Consider the following 20518-nt stretch of genomic DNA (forward strand, 5'->3'; position numbering starts at 1 on the left):
TTATTATTTTTAAAACATTTTAGACACAAATCCCATGTTTCTTTAGTAAGAAATATTAATTTGATCAATGACACAATTATCTAACATGATATTTACACTAAAATATACAATACTGCCATGTTGCGACACCAACTTTGAGATTGATATTTATTTTACTAAACACGTTTTAATTATTAATGGCTGTTCACACTAGACTTTTTCTTGCACTGACTTCCATTCATACGCGTGTGAAAATGGGACACCAGAAACACAAGCTCAATTGAATAACCCTGTGAGAAATAACACAAGCGTTTAGCATTCAGGTGGAGTGAGTGCTTATTTTAAATTTTTTTATTTAAATGTATTATAATTTATAATTTAAATAGATTTTTAATTCAAATTATTATTTGTTATATGTTAAATTAATGTTTGTAAAAAAACTGCCACAGAGTATGACGTCATTTCACGACAGTTGCAGTGCGTGTAGAAATTTCACATGATCAAAGTGTAGAGCGACCGTGGCTTTAACTAGTTTTAAATTAACTATTTTTATTAGCATCATCTGTGTCCTACATGTTGATCACATTCATCAACCCTGTTACCAAAGTCACTGTAAGAAGAATCTCTGTAACTATGAATAACTTGTATGATATTTGACAAATACAACTTTATCAGTAACTTGGTATTTACTGATTATTCTTTTTTAAAAAATGTAAACTATGTTGAAAATTCTGGTAAAGTTGTTGCAAATTGGGAACCAGATATCAAATAAATGTAAAATAAAACAGTTAAAATAGTATTTAGCTTGATCTGATGTTGAACAAGAATAAACACCAACCTCTTTGTTCTTCAGTATCTTCAGTGTGTTTCATTCTGCAGGGTTCTGGATCACTCATGTTCTCACTGTCCTCTTTAATACTTTATTGGTGAACTGCTGTGGGAGGAGCTTCACTGATGATGTAATTGCAGTGGGAGGAGCTTCACTGATGATGTGATTGCAGTGGGAGGAGCTGATCTGCCAAAATCAAAAATATAAATTACTGAGTTTGTTTTTATAATAAATGACACTTCTAAACGTGTATGTCTGTCCATCTATTCATCGTACAGTAACTGATTATTTAAAAAAAAAATGTTTTGCTAATCCTAACATTATTCTGCTGCTTCATTAAAATATAGGTATCAAGAAATATAGAAAAGAATATAAATAATTTAAATTCTTCAAAATATAAATAATGATAAGAAAAACAGTTAAAATCATAAACACAGAAATAAACATAGTAGCCAACAAATCCCCTCAGTCTGCTGACACCAATGAAATGAGCTTTAAGTGTCAATTCACAGGAGATCTGAAGACATCAGCATAATAAATGAGGTGAAAACAGGAACTATTGTCATGAAATAAAGAGTGTTTTCAGCAGATCTGTTAATATTGATGAGCCTCAGACTATCAACACTCATTCAACAAGCCATTCAGGATCATCAGCAGATCATCTCACTTTATTCTGAGTGTTTGCTGTTAGAAACACATTATTTGAGTCAGGATACATGATAAAGGTATAGGAACTATTAAACTGCTCCATTGAAAGACAATACTGTTAATTCTCTCAACATGACATGGATAAAACATCAATAATACAAAAACAATCACTAATGACACTCATTTCATCAAATCATGAGATTTCATTAGATCATTAAAATAACATTTTATATGTGCAGAAACTGAAAATGATCATAAAACTTTTAAAAATAAGAGCACCACAAAGCACTATTGTTCCAAGAGTAAAACGCTATTCATATTGTGGCCCTGACACTGTTTATTCTCTGTTGTAAATATGCTTACTTGATTCACCTCAAGATGATTTGGTGATCCAAAAGGGCAAAACAACTGGAAGGTTCATGCTACTTGTTCAAGGGGAAGTGATCCCGAACATCCAGGGGAACCCAATTAGATGCCTTGGAAAGTGGTATGATGATTCCCTGTCCGACAGGAACAGCATCTCCAGCACTGGAAAACAAGTTGAAGAATGGCTGAAAAAGATTGACAAGTCTGGTCTGCCTGGGAAATACAAGTGCTGGATCTACCAACATGGCTTGCTCCCGAGACTCATGTGGCTTTTCACGGTATATGAGGTGCTTCTATCAACTGTTAAAGAAATGGAGAGGAAGTTCAACAGGCATCTTAGAAGATGGTTGGGAATACCCCCGAGCTTTACATCCTTGGGGCTCTACATAAGGTCAGGCCAGCTCCAGTTTCCCCTGTCTTCAGTGGTGGAGGAGATTAAAGTCGCCAAATGCAGACTGTCCCTGACATATAAGGACTCTCAAGACCAACTCACCAGGGAAGCAGGAGTCAGAACAAGATCTGGCCGTAAGTGGGCCGCCAGCACGGCAATTAACCAGGCAGAATGTTCTCTCATAACCAAAGATATCCTCAGAAACCCTTGCACTGGAAGACAGGGTCTAGGAACAGCACATTTCCAGCAGTGGTCAAAGTCCACCCTTAGGGAGAAGAGAACCATGATCCAGGATGAAGTTCGAAATCTTGAGGAAGAAGGGAGAAGAGCAAAATCCATCGGGCTCGCAACGCAAGGTGCCTGGATGAGGTGGAACCTCCCCAAGAGAACGATCACATGGAGTGCACTGTGGCGGCTGGAGCCCTTCCGTATATCCTTTCTACTCCGAGCAGTGTATGACACCTTACCAACCCCAGTCAATTTGCACAGGTGGGGGATGAGGGAGGACCCACTGTGCAGGTTGTGTGGTGGGAAAGGAACAATGGCGCACATTCTGTCAGCGTGTAAGATTGCATTGACACAGATACAGGTGGCGCCATGACAAGGTGTTGGCAGGGCTCGCAGACATCCTGAAGCAAGAAAGGAGGAAGAAACAACCAGGCAAAGACCAATGCTGAGCACCATCGCCTTTGTGAAAGAGGGCCAAAGACCTGTCGTCCACAGCCAAGCCAGGCAGAATCTCCTGCAGTCAGCCTAGGGATGGGAAATGGAGGTTGATCTCTTGAGGAAACTCCACTTCCCCGAGGCGGTATTGTCCACAACTCTAAGGCCCGACATTATAATGTGGTCTCCAGAGGGAAAGAAGAGCATTCTGGTGGAGTTGACGGTGCCGTGGGAGGAGGGCTGTGAGGAAGCTCCAGAGAGGAAAAACCCCAAATACCAGCAAGTACGTCCAAGACTGCCCGGACAAGGGGTGGACAACATGGCTCATGACGGTGGAAGTCAGATGTCGAGGATTCCCAGCTCAATCTGTGTGGAATCCATTGACAAAGGTTGGACTGAGAGGCCACTTGAGGAAAGTAGTCGTTCGTAGGCTGTGAGAAGCATCAGAGAGGGCCTCCTGTTGGTTCTGGCACAAGAGAGAGGGCACAAGCTGGAAGCCTGGATGAGAGGGGCAGTGACCTGGCCAGTCACTGCTGACCTGCCAACTGGAGGGTGTTGTGGTTAAGGGTAGAAACACCCAGTGAAGGTTGGAGACCACCTGATGACCTCTCTCCCAGGCCAAGGCTTCATCCATTAGAAATGGGTGTATAGTAGCATCGCAGATTTATTCTACAACCTGCTGTTGGGGGGAGGTGTCCGGGAGGGAAATAGTTGAGAGGGAGAGGCTAAAGACGAAAAAGGGGAAAAGAGGGGAAGACGGTGAGGGGTGAGGAGAAAAGTTAGCTGAACGTTACATCGCTTCTTGGGCCTTCTTGTTGTTTGTGGGGACATTTAAGACACCTCCTGGTACCCGTGTTTAGGTTGTACACATTCAGGAATTACGCCTGGTACGCAGGGTGCCGGAGAAAGCCGAAAATGATCTTTTATAGTTGTTTATAGAATCAATTACCACTTAAAATACTACTAAGATCCATATTACTATCACACGAGCCAATGGCAATTAAATGCACGGATGCATAGTCAGATTAATGAATGAAATACAACTGTTCACGAACAGAAGATTTGACTCATGCTGCATACACATAATATGCAATGACAATTATTCCTACTGTAAATATGGAGTTACAACTACGATTAGAGTTGTTTGCATAAAATGCACCGTGAACATTCACATGTTTGCACTGTGATAGGCTACAATTTATCTCCATAAATACTATTTTCTCAATTCTGCACATATATTTTTACTTACTTGCATCAATTGCTCGATCAATATTATAATCACATATTTTACATTTACATTTTTAGCTGTAGGTACCACATGCAATTTAATATAGGTAAGTTTGTGTATATTTTACACATAGTACAATACTGTATGTGCTGCTTATAAACACCAGACAGATAAAGATTTATGAAACAGATCTTTACTCATCTCACTTGCACAAAATAAATGCAGTAATAGAAAGCATAGAAACACACAGGTGAAAAACACTGAATATGATATGCATTTAAAAATTTGGTATGCATTTAAAAATTTGGCCCACACACTCCAGTTGGAAAGTCAACGGTCGCCGTCCATGGAGCGAATTGGAGCCTTTCATATAATACAGTGAAAGATTATTGATAGCCGTTCTTGTTCTGTCCTATCTATCATGTTGCTACCTCATTAAACAGCTGTGCTATACATTTAAAAAATGTCTCAATTTTATAGTAGGCTATATATAATTGATATTTTTGATTTTTGTTATCTTGTTTTTCATGAATGTATTTTACAACAATACAAAGAGCAATGTGTAATGTTTTACCAGGTTTAGTGTTACACTTAATGTCTCTAATTTGTTCCCCACTAAACGTTTTTTTTCACTAAACGTTCAGATTTTATACAATTATTGTGCACTCGTGATTTTTCTAGACTAAATTTTACTGCTGAATGATCCACTAATCTAGTTTATAATAGCATTTATGTCCGATTATGATCATATATTTGTTGTTGTTTTTCTTTATAATGAAGTTGTCTGTAGGGTTAGGGTTAGGGTTAGGATACTAGTACCTATTTATTAGATACTAGTATTTATTCCGAATGTTACTAGTAAGATTTTTTATTTTACTAGTCACAACTGCTTTTTTACTCGTCTTATGTTATGACTAGTCAGAACGGCCACTGGATAGTTCAATTAAAAATCGTACTAGTAAAATAAAAAATCTTACTAGTAACATTTGGAATAAATACTAGTATCTAATAAATAGTTACTAGTATCTATTGAATAAGTACTAGTAGCTAATTTATAAGTACTAGTATCTAATTAATAGGTACTAGTATCTAATGAATAAGTACTAGTATCTAATGAATAAGTACTAGTATATATTTAATAGGTACTAGTATCTAATGAATAAGTACTAGTATCTAATAATATGGACTAGTAACTAATGAATAAGTACTAGTATCTAATAAATAAGAACTAGTATCTAATGAATAAGTACTAGTATTTAATGAATAAGTACTAGTATCTAATGAATAAGTACTAGTATCTATTGAATAAGTACTAGTACCTAAAGAATAAGCACTAGTATCTAAAGAATAGGCACTAGTACCTAAAGAATGAACACTAGTAGCTAATGAATAAGTACTAGTACTTAATGGAATAGATACTAGTATCTAAAAAATAAGTACTAGTAGCATGAAAATAGAGACTAGTCGGTTTAAATGATTAAATGTTAAAACGGCTTGCCATAGTCCAACTAAAGGAAGAACATTGTCAATGTTAGATAGTATGGAAAAGACTGATTTGTTCAGAGATGGCAAAGCTCAGAGCCCAATCAAGATAACGGCAGAGGTCGCTTGATCCCACGACAGATATACAGAACAGACCTCCTTCTTCTTTAGGACCTCTGAACGACCCCAGGGTTGGAATCTCTTAAAACCACAGAGACTGAGACTTTACCTATAGAAATACATAAAATCATCCCAAAACAATTCTCATTGGACTTATAATCAAACATCGTGCAACTACATAATTCTATATTGTGTCTACAACCTATATGTGTGTGTATTATGCTTAGATCCCATATAAGTTATGTAATTGTTATAACTATTAGATGTTTGAATGAAAGTGTGTCTCGGTTCCTATCAGTACGATCATATTTTCTTGATTCAAAAGATGGCTTGATTGAAATCTGTGTAAAATGTTTTGTATTCTTATAATAGTAATGATGTGAATAGTAATAAACTGTGGCCTCTGTTCTCTCTGCTAGAGCTGGAGAGTAAAGAGATCACAGATAACGCATGATTTACAATGAGAAGTGAAGAAAATGCCATCTCTCAAATAAAGACAGTGTCTAATTGGTCAGAACTCATCCAGAAGGGTGGACAAACATTTGAGTTTAAAATCTTAGGACCCGAACAAAGTTTGAGAAAGAAAAGTAGATTCAAAAACAATCATGGAGAAGCCATGACGGAGTAACCAGACAGACGAGTAACCATGTAGACGAGCAGACGAAAGAACCCAAATCAAGATCAGAAGAACATGGGTTAATCAGCTTCATTTAAGCTATCCATCTACTCTTGTCTCAAATTTCTTTCTTATTCTAGTTTTCCGTTGTGAGTCTCGGTTCTAAGTTAAGTTTTGTGGCGAAGTTTCGGTCCACGATTCGACTGCAAAGCCCGCTTCCAACTTCAAAGACTTTCCATCCATCCGCCAGCACACCACGTGATTGGCCGCCCCAGACATCTATCCCCGCACGAGGAGACGCCAACCAATGAACCCGGGAAACCCCTTTCACATCGACAAAGGGAATCCCCAAAAGGAAAGCAAAGACAAGCAAGTAGCCTCCAGACTCTTAAGCTGAACTGGTGCATTGACATAAATTTAATAACCCGCCTAAGAAACGATAGAGGGGTTAAATTAATGATTGATGGTTCATTCAGGTCATGTCTTATAAGTAGGGGTGTAATGATATATATCGATTTGGATTGATGCATCGATATATACGATGCATCGGTTCCACACGTAAAATGTCGATATACACTTATTTTGACACTCTCCACATTCTCACGTAACATCCTTCCGCCAATGCGCACATTTTCGTTTTCGTAACCATACTGTCTGCCGGTGTGTCTTTATAACATTAATCTCCTCATCTGAAATAGACGCCTGACAAGACTGACTGAACCCTAAAAAAATTTTCACAAAAGCCGGTATTTTTCCGCTGCCAAGGACCGCGAGTTCATGTTTTACAGCAGAAACAGACAAGCACTCACACCACTAAAGCAGCACGTTACAGTGTTGAGGGAAAAGCTCACTGTATTGCGTGTACGTTAATCACAACAACAAAGTTTGTCAGGCGTCAGCTGAGGAGATTAACGTTATAAAGATTAACCGAGGGTTGTATTGTATATCATAGCAATTACTTGGTTTTGTTTGACTTAGAAAGATGAAATGAGAATGTATCGCTCTGCAAAAAAAAAAAGTTATTTTTTAAAGTTATAAAAAGTTAAAGTTATTATTATCATTAATCAAAACAACCCAGTTGCAGTTTGATTGATATTACTTGGAATGCACAATAATAATAAAAACATGATTTATGAAAATGAACAAGAACGGAGTATTTGCAAATGTCCTCTTCTGTTGTCAATGTTCCAATTGGGAGAGGGTGTGCAATTTTCAAAGAGTTTGTTTAAACGTTCATGTTATATATTTTGGTTGCATTTGTGAGTTATAAATGCAACCAAAATATTAGATTTATATAAATAAATATTTATATTTCTTTATATAAATATGAATATCTGCTCTATATCGGCCACCCTGCTCTCGAAGTCCATAGTAATCGATTGTCGAGTTCACGCGCATAGGTTTAGTACCTATGATCACGCGCGTGAACTCGACAATCGATTACTATGGCCTTCGACCAAAAACAGGATGTAAATACAGGTATGAGCGCTGGCCGAATTAACTTCATTTTTATTCATATCTTTCACATCTACTGCAGTCAGATTCACCCGTGTTCACTCTGAAGGAATCACTCACATGGCTGTGCACTTGTAATGACACATCAAGGATGTTAAGAGGGTAAAAGCAAGTTTAAAACTTGCCCTATTGAAGTCAACAGGGTGCAAATTTTAAAAAGAGGATAACATGGTGTTGGCAACACCGATTTTTGTCGTTGTTCTCTGTATTGACAGCACTCCAAATGTACAAAAAAAATGAGCTCAATGTTAAAATTGAACGGAGTTCTCCTTTAATCTCATCCTGGGCACAGTATGCTTCTCTTGACCTGTAGCTATATTTCTTTGGTTGATACTTTGATTGTTTCTGTCGTTCGTTTAAAACTTCTATCTAAAACAGCCGTTTAGTTTTTGCTATTTGCATCTTATCTCGCACTTCATGACCGTTAATTGAAGCGTCAATTGTGGGTACGGCCCTGTCCCTATGCACTTTTTAATAATACAGCACAATTTTATAATTTACCGTATTTTTCAGAAAATAAGTTGCACCTAAGTGTGTAGGCCTAATACTTTGTTGCGTTGTTTAGGCGTAGCCTATTAGCCTACTTCCCCTCACTCCACAGCAAAAAGCGGCCTGATGTAGCTTAGAGCGGGGGAGCGGAGGGGTGAACAGTTCTGTGAGCGATGAGCTGAGATTCTCACCGCTCCACTCCGCTCATATGCTCTGGCACAGACATTTATTTTAAACATCAATTCTAACCTAATTAAGTTTAATCGAAACTGAAACAACACAGACGTTGGGCTCGTGCATCTCTCATTCGGTCCAAAGTTTCCATATTTGCGATGTAGCCTAACGTTTGGATGCTTAACTACTTATGTTAAGAAAGCTTCATGCTTCAGTCCCAATATAGGTCTACACCAGTGTTGGGAAAGTTCACTTTCTACATGAACTAGTTCAAAGTTCAGTTAACAAATTTTTAAATGAACTAGTTCAGTTCATAGTTCAAACTTCAAAATTTTGAACTAAAGTTCACAGTTCCAAAAAATTAACTAGTTCAGTTCTTTTTTTCCATATGTTGCTGCGAGCTATTATTTTTCAAAATTATTGCCACAGCCCATATAAAACCACAGACAGCAATTATGTTATCAGTTTTAACACTGAAACTATGCGTCAGATTTCATCTTCATATCCAATTTTAAAATCCTTATCCAACCAGGGTTTACATAGCATTGAGGGTAGGGTTGCCAACTAAACAAATGTGGGACAATCGTGCATGGTTCTTTACAGGAAAATGAGGGACACTCAAAATATTTGTAGGCTATAGGCTAGGCCAACATAACACAGTAGGCCTATATGTCATTTCAGGTTCGTATGCGTTTAAAAGGTTTTCAGACAACACATTTGTTTTGATTAAAGTCATATTACACACAAACCATAGTTCAAAATAATAGCTTTTATCTGAAATAGAAAGCTTTTGTAATTATACACTACTTTTAAAGAAATTAATAGCCTACTTTTATTCAGCAAGTACATTTATAATGTTACGTTTTTTTTATTTCGGATAAATTTACTTTGAACCTTTTATTCATCAAATAATTTTTTTTACATTAATAATAATCAGAAATGTTTCTTGGTCAGCAAATCACATCAGTATATTATTCCCTCAGGACGATTTCATGCTTTCTTGCGTGGCTGGATGTATGTTGGACTCACAATAATCACGTTGTTTGAATTCGTTAAAACTGATTTGCCGAAATCAAAACCCAGTCGGACAGTGAAAGGGATTTGCCGTTAGCGCGAGTCCGGATCGAAGCGACCCGACAGCGGAGGATTCTGTGCGCAAATCAAACAATGATTTGTCCCAAAATAATAATTAATTCTCAATTTAGAGTTTGTTATTCGTATGGTCTGATCTCTGGGTCTGATGCGCGTGAGTGTGGACTGTGATTGGATGATGACCGGTGTCGTGATCAAGTGTTGCTGTTGTATCAGATTCAGTCATACATCAGTGGTTAGATCAGCGTCAATAAACGGGACAACGGAGGTTCCGAACGGGACAAATACATTTCTATAGAAATCTTGCACCCTTTTGAACGAAGTTAAACTGAGAGAGCGTGCCGTTCACAGACACCAGAATGAACGAGTTCACAGTAACGTTCATCAGGCAGTAACAGAGTACGTTCAGTTCACGTTCGCCCAAAATATGAACGAGTTCATGAACTATCGTTCAATGAACGCGTTCATGCTCAACACTGGTCTACACGTATCGTCACATGCGGAGAAATGAAATTGGAATAACAGCAAGTCGACAGTAAAATGATTGACCGGCATTGCCTTCATAGTCTTCAACAGACAAATAAATTAAGCAGATTAACTTTTTATTAGTTCGGTTGACTGTATTTTATTTTGATAATGACCAGGCTGCGATGTCAAAATTAGCGGTGCTAGAACTGGCATATTGTGTGCGCACGTGAGACTCTTGCGCGAACATTCCTCAGCAGTGGATACAAATGAATAATCTTATTTATGGCCATACAGATAAGAGTACATCATTCAAAACGGTAAAGTGTCTATTTTTTATTTGTGTATTAAAAATGACTACAAAATGTCATGCCTTTTAAAAATAAAGAAAACAACAGGATGCGGGTTCTGCCGTCTCTGTCTCCTTTCTGGCGCACGTCCCCCAAAATCAACCAAAACACAGCGAATAAACTACTTGACCCACAGACTTGAGAAATATAGATATATTATCTATCTATGGAAACCTTTAAGTGTCTACTTTTTTATTATTTAGCGTTAAATGCATTATATAAGTCACCAAGTCAGAATAAATAGCATTTTTTCAGATGATAAAGAAAACACGACTTACAGTCTGGAGAAAACATTAGGCTGTTATAAATTATTTGGCGGACCCCACTTTGAGAACCACTGCACTAGAGGATGCAGTACGAGCTCCCATTCGAATGGGAACTTCTGTTATTTATGACATACGAATCGATAAAACGTTAATACAACGATACTTTCAAATCTGGTTTTGCTCAAGTTTCTCAAACCTCCCTTTACTCACCATTTGTTGAAAACAAACAAAAAACATCTGTACCCATTTCATAGTTTAACTGTTTATCTAAAAGTGATGAAGTGCTTGAATGTTTCTAACATGAATGTTCTTCAGCATCATGAATGAATGAAGAATAAACACCAACCTCTTTGTTCTTCAGGATCTTCAGTGTGTTTCATTCTGCAGGGTTCTGGATCACTCATGTTCTCACTGTCCTCTTTAATAAACTCAGTCTTTGCAGATTTCAGCTCTTCCTGATGTATTAACAACGTGTTCAATGTCATCAGAATACATTGACATTTACATTTATTCATTTAGCTGACGCTTTTATCCAAAGCGACTTACAATTGCTATATATGTCAGAGGTCGCATGCCTCTGGAGCAACTAGGGGTTAAGTGTCTTGCTCAGGGACACATTGTTGTCTCACAGTGGATTCGAACCCGGGTCTCTCACACCAAAGGCATGTGTCTTATCCATTGCCACCACCACCCCTCGGAAAATAAGAATACAAATGAGAAAATAAGAGTTAATGGTGATTAGCTGAAAACTGAAAAATAAAAGACAAAAAAGAAGATAGAGAGAAAGAACATGAGGGTAAGAAAATTAAATATACATCAATTACATTGTACATTAAAATTCTTACAAATACTTGCTTTCATATGTAGGCTACTGAAGAGTCCTAGTAGTTGTAGTTGTAGTAAGATGTATTTGAAATTCTTTCAAAAACACAGAAAAAAAATTTGTTTGTTAATGGTAAACTTACATTTATTTGGCAAGAAGATCAATTAAATTTATAACAAAGCAAGTCAAATATTTCTGAGCTGAAGTCACAAGATCATCCGAAACAACAGTCAAATATGAAATGTAAATATTAAACCTAGTAGTCTAAGTCTGAAATAAAGACAAAACAAAAGATGAACTATTTTAATCATACTGAAAATGTCCTCATAGCATTTGATTTACACATGCAGATGTAAACGCACAGACTTTGTTAAAATTATTCCTTACAACTTACCAAAGATCCAGTGATCATGAATATTGACATGCAGCAGGAATCACGTTTGCTGATATTTATGAGCCTGATGTCGACGTCTGGGAAATACATGAAGCAAATTTGCATGTGAACGCTTAATAAAAAATAAAAAATGTTTTACTTTATTTAAATACAATGGGTAACAGCTAACACTGTTACACTCTTTCATGAAGGAAAGTAAAAGGTAATCGTTCTTGTTCAGGAAGCTGAAGAAGAGGCTGTAACACACATTTATTTTTATTTTCTTCATTGTAATAAATGAAGTTCTTCATTGTTATAAAATTATAATTATAATTCCACTTATGATTCATTTAGAAAACCCAGATGCAAAATATAATATCATACCATCATGATATTACTGTGATAATATCTGAAAACCATGAAGTATTATGTTTGCTTTGTGGGTTCTCTGTTTTGAATCACTCAATGCTCTTTAATTGCCTAATAAACTATACTTTACACCACACATGACTGAGATAGAATGAGACGGCTGTTTGTCTACATTAGTAACCCTTATTTGTGTTGCTTTGTTGTTGTGTTTTGATGTGTTGTCGTTTTAACATGTACAGGCTGGATAGCTTCAGCTTATGGGGATATGATGTGTTGAACTAACAACTCAGATCTAGAGGAAACACAAATAATTAGTTCACCTCTCGAGTCTTCGGGTTTAAGTTGTTCGTTCTTTTCGTCCACTAACGTTTTGTAACTGACAACATGTGTCATAACACATCTCTTTTTAGAGTGTGTGACACTTTCAGAGAGTTTTTGTTGTTTTGAAAAATGTGTGATCAACAATGAACATGCATGTTTTTAGTAGTAGTAATTAATGCTAATTTCGTTACTGTCTTGTTTAGATGGAGTGTATAAGGAAAGCTTCCTCCTGCTCTCGTCTCTTCTGCTATTCTACCTCCAGTTTTGCTGAATCCAGCTGAACTTCAGATTCTACAGCAAACGCCTTCACAAAACTCAATATCATACACAATCTGATGCATTGCTTTTGTGGAAGAAATTGTATCTTTAAGATGTGTGCGAACATCATGTGACAGTAAAAGAGCACACACAAATCTTATTATAATACCATGAGTGTTGTTGTTGTTGTTTTTTTCTGGTGTTTTGCCTTTTATTAGGATAGGACTCAAACCAGGGGCCTGTTCCAGAAAGGAGGTTAAGTGAAAACTCTGAGTATGTTAACCCTGAAATGAGGGAAACTCTGGGTTTTTTGTTTCAGAATGGGAGGTCTGTCAAACCAGAGAAATCAGAGAACACTGGAGATGCAGAGCACATTAGTAAGGCCACTGTATCATGGTGTAGAAATCAGTTTAAATTAGGCTAATTTGATAAATTATGTTCACTTGATAACATCTTGCTGTGACCTCTGAAAGTAACCTAATAATTAGAATTTCCTTTATGATTTCCAGTGTGGTTGGATGCATTGATGACACACATTCCCATCATCGGTCCTGACGAAAATGAGCCAGAGATTAGTGTATGGGATGGGAGGATGCCAGATGGAAGGGTAGAGAGAGATACCATAACCACCACAGCTGTTAAATACACAATAATTATTCACAATTTATTTGGTCATTTTTATTTACTACAAATACAAAAGCAACAGTAATTATTTTCCTGTAATATTCTTCCAGTATTGTGTCTCTGCTCTTCATCTGTCAGTGGTGGTGCAGGACCAGCCTCTGTTGGCGGAGGAGAAGTTAAATGTTAATTTCATTAGCCTTATTAAAAAATGTAACAGGAGGGATTAGAGAACCATTAATTATGTGAAAAGAGCATTATACTACATGGAAACAGCGGCACATTGAAATAGACACTTAATTATATTTATGTAATATGTCAAATATTTGTAAAGTCATGTAGCCTCAGCCATGAACCTTTTATGCTTAAAGATTTAACTGATTGAATTATGGTTTTATTGTTAAATTTAAGTTGCTGCCACGTTCTTTTTCTTTTTGCCTGTGGGATACCATGAAAATGAGTATTAGTTCAATAACTTACCTTTCTGTCAGTTTTCACCTGATAATATAACAGTGATTGAGAATTATACTTGTGTATAGACTCTGATGCGGCATATTTTTGTCGGGTGCTGTTGTCATGGTGAATCGTAATTTCGGAGCTCCATTGATCATGGCTTTTCACAGTCGTGGTGTACGCGCTTAACTCAGAGTCAACCTACTCAGAGTTGATTAAACTAACTCCATTCAGCTCTTATGACACAGAAAACTCAGTTTCCCATCTCAGGGTAAATCAACGCAGAGTTCAAGTTTTAACTCAGAGTTGGTTGAACCTCCTTATTGAAACAGGCCCCAGGACTCGAACTCAGGTCTCCTAAAGCACAGCGGAGCTACATGTACTTGCACTTGTCCAAGAGGCTATCGTGCGGCTAAATGCACATTAATAGACTTAATTCTATTGTATATTATAATGTATTTTAAAGTATACTTCCAATGCATTGTTACAATGATCATTTCCAGCATATATATACATATATATATATATATATAGGCCTATATATAACATTTATATAAGTGATTACTGGGAATTAGACTTGTATTGTATTTAAATAAAGCGTTCACATGCAAATTTGCTTCATGTATTTCCCGGCATTGACATCAGGCTCATATAAATGTCAGCAAACGTGATTCCTGCTGCATGTCAATATCCATGATCACTGGATCTTTGGTAAGTTGTAAGTAGCACTACATCGAGTCCAATCTTAGTGTAAACTGATAATCGTTTGTTTTACCGGCGTTACCATAAAAATGAATATTTGTCTTTAATTGACAATTTTGTCTAAAGTAACTGATGAATCTCATGTTGATGAGGTTTAGAATCATGTGTTGTATTGACATGAGTTGTTCTGTTCTTGAACAATTAAACATGTTTCTGTGTTTAAAAGTGAAACACCAGCTATAGGAGTTCAACTGGAAACAGTTGCTTCTACTAAAATAAAATAATAAAGTCTGTGCGTTTACAGCTGCATGTGTAAATCAAGTATTGTAGAGCAGATCTGATGCTTCAATCATTGATATTGCTATGAGGACATTTTCAGTAAGATTAAGACTTAGGCTACCAGAGGTTTAATATTTACATTTCATATTTGACTGTTGTTTCGGATGATCTCGTGACGTCAGCTCAGAAATATTTGACTTGCTTTGTTATAAATTTAATTCATCTTCTTGCCAAATAAATGTAAGTTTACCATTAACAAACCATTTTTTTCTGTTTTTGAAAGAATTTTAAATACATCTTACTACAATTATGCCTACAACTTCAATATATGAAAGCAAGTATTTATAAGAATTTTAATATGCACAATGTAATTGATATTTTATTTTCTTACCCATCATGTTCTTTCTCTCATCTTCTGTTTTCTTTTCTTTTTCAGTTTTCAGCTGATCACCCTTAACTCTTATTTTCTCATTTGTATTCTGATGACATTGTTACATTTGGTATACAAAGCTGTATATCATAATCATGTCATCTCTGTACTTTTTGAAATTAAAAAAATGCTTGCTTCCTCGTTATCATGCATCACAAAAAAAGTAAAAAAAAAAGTAAAATGCGTCTCTGATCCAAAACCCACAACAGATGGCGCTAATTCGAGCCGCCAATAGAAGAAGAAAAAGAAGAAGAGTTTCAGCGTCTACTCCACTCTAGTCTTCTGAGATGAGGAGAGCAGTTCACGGTATTTCTCATACTTACACAACCATCACACACACATACAGTTTGATTAAGCGACAGGCTCATTTCTGTATTGTTTTCATCGATCACAGCGATACTTGTGCGTCTTTTCTGGCGTCTTCCTACTGAAATAAACATTTAGTGCAGCAGCAGCGAGCATGAGGAGAATATGTTGAGTTCATTCAGACCTGAGCGATTTTGTGTGCTTTTTGAAGAAACTGCTGCCCCTTTATTTTGTGAATACATTTAGGGTTGATTTAAGTTAATATATTTAACCCTACTAATGTGACCCACCGTTTTATCCTTAACGATATTATTTATTTTTATTATGGAATCCCTAAATTGTCATCTCTTGAATATGTTACTTTCTTTATTTTATATCCAAAAATGTTCATCCAAAAGCAAAAGTGGCTTACTGCATTATGTTTTCCTCTTTTTCTTGTTGAATTTAACTCCCGTTTCATCCCTTAGGCCTAGACCTATAAATAACAAAATATATATATATTTTTTAAATGTATTATAATGAATTATTCTTAAAATGAGTGACAAAATAGCTATTAGGGAGTGAAAAAAGCCAATAAGCGTCCTCTATGTTTACAATGGTAATTTAGTCTTCTCTTTTTTAAAATAAGTGAGTTTTCCTACTTCTTGAAACTTTTAGTTTTATAAATGGGGACAATCTTTAAAGGATGAACAAAAAATGTTTTGGTCAACTCATTAAAAATAACATTTAAATATGATATTAAAGGTTTGAAGTGCTAAAAAAAGATAAGTGTAGGCTACTGTTATAACCATAGTATATGTTGTCAACATGGAATTTAATAAAAAATATGATCGCTGGACCGACGACGAGGTCCAGGCTTTAATAAGCATATTTGCGGAAGAGGAAATCCAGCCGGAAACGGCAATCCGCAGTGAAAAGGTATACCTGAAAATATCGAGTCGGTTATGCGAGCTGGGCATTGTTCACACTGGAAAACAGTGCAGAGAGAAGTAAAAAAAAAAATTAAAACAAGATTACAAGAAGTTAAAGGATCACAACAATAGAAGCGGATCCGATCGACAGGGACGTGCACAGACATTTTGAGGGGCAGGGGCTCAAGTGAAATAAAGGGCACTTCTCATAATTACGTTTTTTGTGTGTTTTTTTTTTTACAAAAAAGTAGGCCTATATATATTAACGCAACTCTGACTTCCTTTTTAAAAAATTTATTAAAAAAGTTAATTAATTTGATCTTCCTCAAACTCACGCAATTGTTTCATTTTCAAAAGATGTCTACAAATAATCAGTTCACACAGAAACCATGGTCTCCATAGTATTCACTATTATAGAGCAGCAAAGGAAACCATTCCACAATGTGCATGTTTTGAAAACATTTTCTATGCTACTAGTTTCAAGTATATATTTATGAATAACCTAAATAACTGCATCAAGCAGAGGGGCGTGTTTTACTAATAACTTGTTTATTTTTGCACAAGGCACTACATCATTTTAATTATTTTGGTGTTATCAGAATACATAACACTTTAAAATCAACACAAATATTCACTCTAAACTGAAGAGGGCTGTTGCTGCTATTTTGTTAACTTTACTGAAAAAATCACTGCAAAAATGATTGACAAAATACAAAAATAAATTGTATTACTAACTTATTTTATTACATGGCTTGGTTGAATTCCAATGTAGAATGCGGTGTGTTATTTCTTGTTATACTACAGGGCCGTTGAATGCTTGAATCTGATTGGTTGACGAACGTTCTAAGGTGTGCATTATTTTCAGGGAAACGCACGGCTAAAGTAGTTCTAGGCAGGTCTCGACCGCATTACAGTTCCATATCACTTCGCGTAGTCAACTGTAATAACGGAAAATAGGATACAATTCATAACAAGAAAAAGCATTTCGCCCCGTGCGCTTGATCTGCAATTTTCAATGTCTAGCTTCACAATCAATAGAAACATGCAGTTTAATCTGAATAAATAAACTATAAAGTCCTATCTATAATCAATAGAAAATTAAACTGAATATAGGCTAAATAAATGGATAGTCCTGCAGCACGGATTTTTATTGCAGATAATTTAACAAATAAATAATTATTGATTGGCCTACTTGTTAAAAGGGCTTTGTGTTTCATTTATTTGGCTAGTCTGTCATCTGTCAATAATAGGGAAAAAAAAGAATTAACGAATTAATTAAAACGATTGAATTAATTAATAAATAATAATAATGACGCACATGCTTTTCTGTCTCATTATTGCAACATCTCTCTCTAATAACTGCATTAATAACTGCATAAAGCCGGGAACACACTTTAAGGCCGGTTATGAATGTAATTTGATACTTATGACTGATCATGCCCAAACGCGTGTTCAGCGCGTTCAGTCTGTGTTCAAAGTCGGTGTTTAAAATCTGCTGCAGTCGATGAAAACAGTCAGAGAATGTGTCAGCGAGTCGTGTGTCCCCAGCATTAGTCTGCTATCAGCGGCTCAAACCTCCGTTACTAACTCTGAAATAACGTTTTGGAATTAGCAACGGAGGCATGGGATTAGATGCGTAAGAAATTAGTCCTACATACAAGAGCGTTTTAATGACAAAAACTTTACAAACGTCTTGAAATACATAATCTGAACAATGTTTCGAGGTGTGGTAACTGTAGTATAAGCGGAATAATTGACTTCAGGCCGTTGAATTATTAGAAAAATAATGCACACCCGAGGTGTAACGGCCACTCCGCTTCGCGTCGTGACCGCATTACCACCTCGGGTGTGCATTATTTTTCTAATAATTCAACGGCCTGTCGTCAATTATTCCTTACATAACAGACCGCTGTGCGGAGTATAACACACCGTTGCCATGAAAAACAGAGCGTTGCTATGGACTCACAGGATTCTAACCGTAGAGACGGAGCGGACTATTTTCTTTAGCGGAAGCAATACAATCGGGTTTAAATCAATAAACTCCCTTCTGAAGGAGTTCTTCAGAACTCCTGACCTGATATTTAGATATACTATTCTTCAATAAATATATTTGTTTGACAGGGAAGCTGTGCGCAAACAGGAATATATATTATTTAAAAAAATAAATAAAATAAAAAGCACCCCAGAAAAAAGGGCACTTTCTCTCCAGGAATAAAAAGGGCAGGTGCTCAAGCCCCCTTTGATGTCTATGTGTGCACGTGCCTGCCGATCGACGTACCAACAAGTGGTTTGACCGCCTGGGCGCGTTGCTGGGACACAGGCCGGCCGTTTCAGGAGCAACGGTGACAAAAGACTCGGCAATTGCGTTGTTGGAATCACTTTAGGAATCTGAGGAGCAGTCGGTTGAAGGTAAATATCACATATAACAGTTATATGATATCGTCTTAAACTCGTTGCGGTGATAAAACAAACTAACTTTTTTCAACGTGTTTTTACAGATGAAATGAATGGCCCCAATGATTTGCAGCCAATGGAGACCAGCGTGTTTTCCCCTGCAATCACCAGTAGCCCTCGTCCCATGTCTCCCGCTGAAACGCCCACATGCCGAGGTATAAAACAACGTTGTCTGTTGACAAATTATACTTCAAAACTGACCTAATTGTAATCCTAATGGTTTTGGGTCATTGTGTTATTTTTATATTGCAAACTTGAATGGTGCATGATGGCCCAACACAAGTTTAAAATGTAAGATTTTGTAGAGAAAACAAGTGTTTTATGTTAAAATAAGTGTTTTATTGTTTCAGGATGGGCTTGTGTATTTATTATCATGTGTTTCTTCACTTAGGGAAGAGGAAAAGGGATTGTGACTTCCTTGATCCGCTGAGGGACATGGAAGATGCTAACTGGGCCGCCCTGCAGCTTGGACAAGAACAATGTGACAAATACATGCAGCTGTTACTTGAGAGCCAGGCTGAGGAAAGAGAGATGAGGAGGCAGGAGTTGCCATTCCTGCAGTCGGAAGCTGAAGAAAGCAAGACAACTTTCAGGCTGGGTTTCTGTCTGTTCGTGGACAGTTTGCCCAGTCATTCAAAAAGTAGCCACAATGCCCAGCCACCTGATTTAACACAAGTTTGCACTTTCTCTGAGTTTGCACTTGAAATTGCACATTAGTTTTTTTACTTTTTTTCTTTGCACAATTTATAAGCATTTATAATTTGTATTGTTTCCATTCCTGCAAAGGGACTTTTAGGCCGGGTTTCTGTTCTTGGAGTTTGTCCAGTTGTTCAAAATACATTTGTATTTGTTTTTATTTGCACATTATTTTACTGTTTATTATACTATTTATAATTTTGTAAGTAGTACTTGCCTTGTGTCAAATAAAGTTTGTAAAATGTCACTTTCTTGAGATCAAGTGCCTTTTAATTTCCATGGTAATTTTAGCTCTTACGGTAAGGTGCTGGTTAGATGTTAAAACATTTCAGGTGAAAGTGCACAGGTTAAAATAAGCAAAGTGTAGATCATTTAACAACCTCATAAGTCACTTATGAAATGAAATTTTATATTTATGACAGAGCCAAATATACTACAAATATACAGGTATAGTTGGCTCTGTCATAAATACAAAATGTAATTTCATAAGTGACTTATCAGGTTGTTAAACAAATTAGAATATCATGCAAAAGTTAATTTAATTCAGTAATTCAACTTAAAATGTGAAACTAATATATTATATAGACTAACATTACATGCAAAGTGAGATATTTAAAACCTTTATTTGTTATAATTTTGATGATTATGGCTTAGTTTGTGTCATGTCTCTGCAGTTGGGGTTGCAATCGACGACAGAGGTACAGAAAAGTATCCTTAGACATCCGGAAATTCTTTATCCACTGGGCTTCAGTGAAAGTTGAAACCACGCTGTCCCACCATCCCGTTGTTCTAGTGTGTATCCAAACCGATCGTGAACACGACGCATTTGATAGTACTTGCATATCTAAA

The 20518-nt window shown here is 36.5% G+C and overlaps 1 protein-coding gene and 1 long non-coding RNA gene across 2 annotated transcripts in view; one reads left to right on the forward strand and one right to left on the reverse strand.

Moving 5' to 3' along the window:
* LOC309493587 (uncharacterized protein) overlaps positions 1-20518 on the reverse strand; it is a gene marked incomplete at its 3' end in the record, with an annotated part of 198508 nt that overhangs the window by 43982 nt on the left and 134008 nt on the right. The gene's annotated exons all lie outside the window — the stretch shown is intronic.
* On the forward strand, positions 18791-20224 carry LOC309477141. The gene is made up of 3 exons (XR_014198544.1): positions 18791-18928; positions 19018-19128; positions 19324-20224. It is a non-coding gene; the product is annotated as an uncharacterized lncRNA (long non-coding RNA).

This window comes from Leuciscus leuciscus, assembly GCF_965113295.1.
Source record: "Leuciscus leuciscus genome assembly, chromosome: 1".
Lineage (NCBI taxonomy): Eukaryota > Metazoa > Chordata > Actinopteri > Cypriniformes > Leuciscidae > Leuciscus > Leuciscus leuciscus.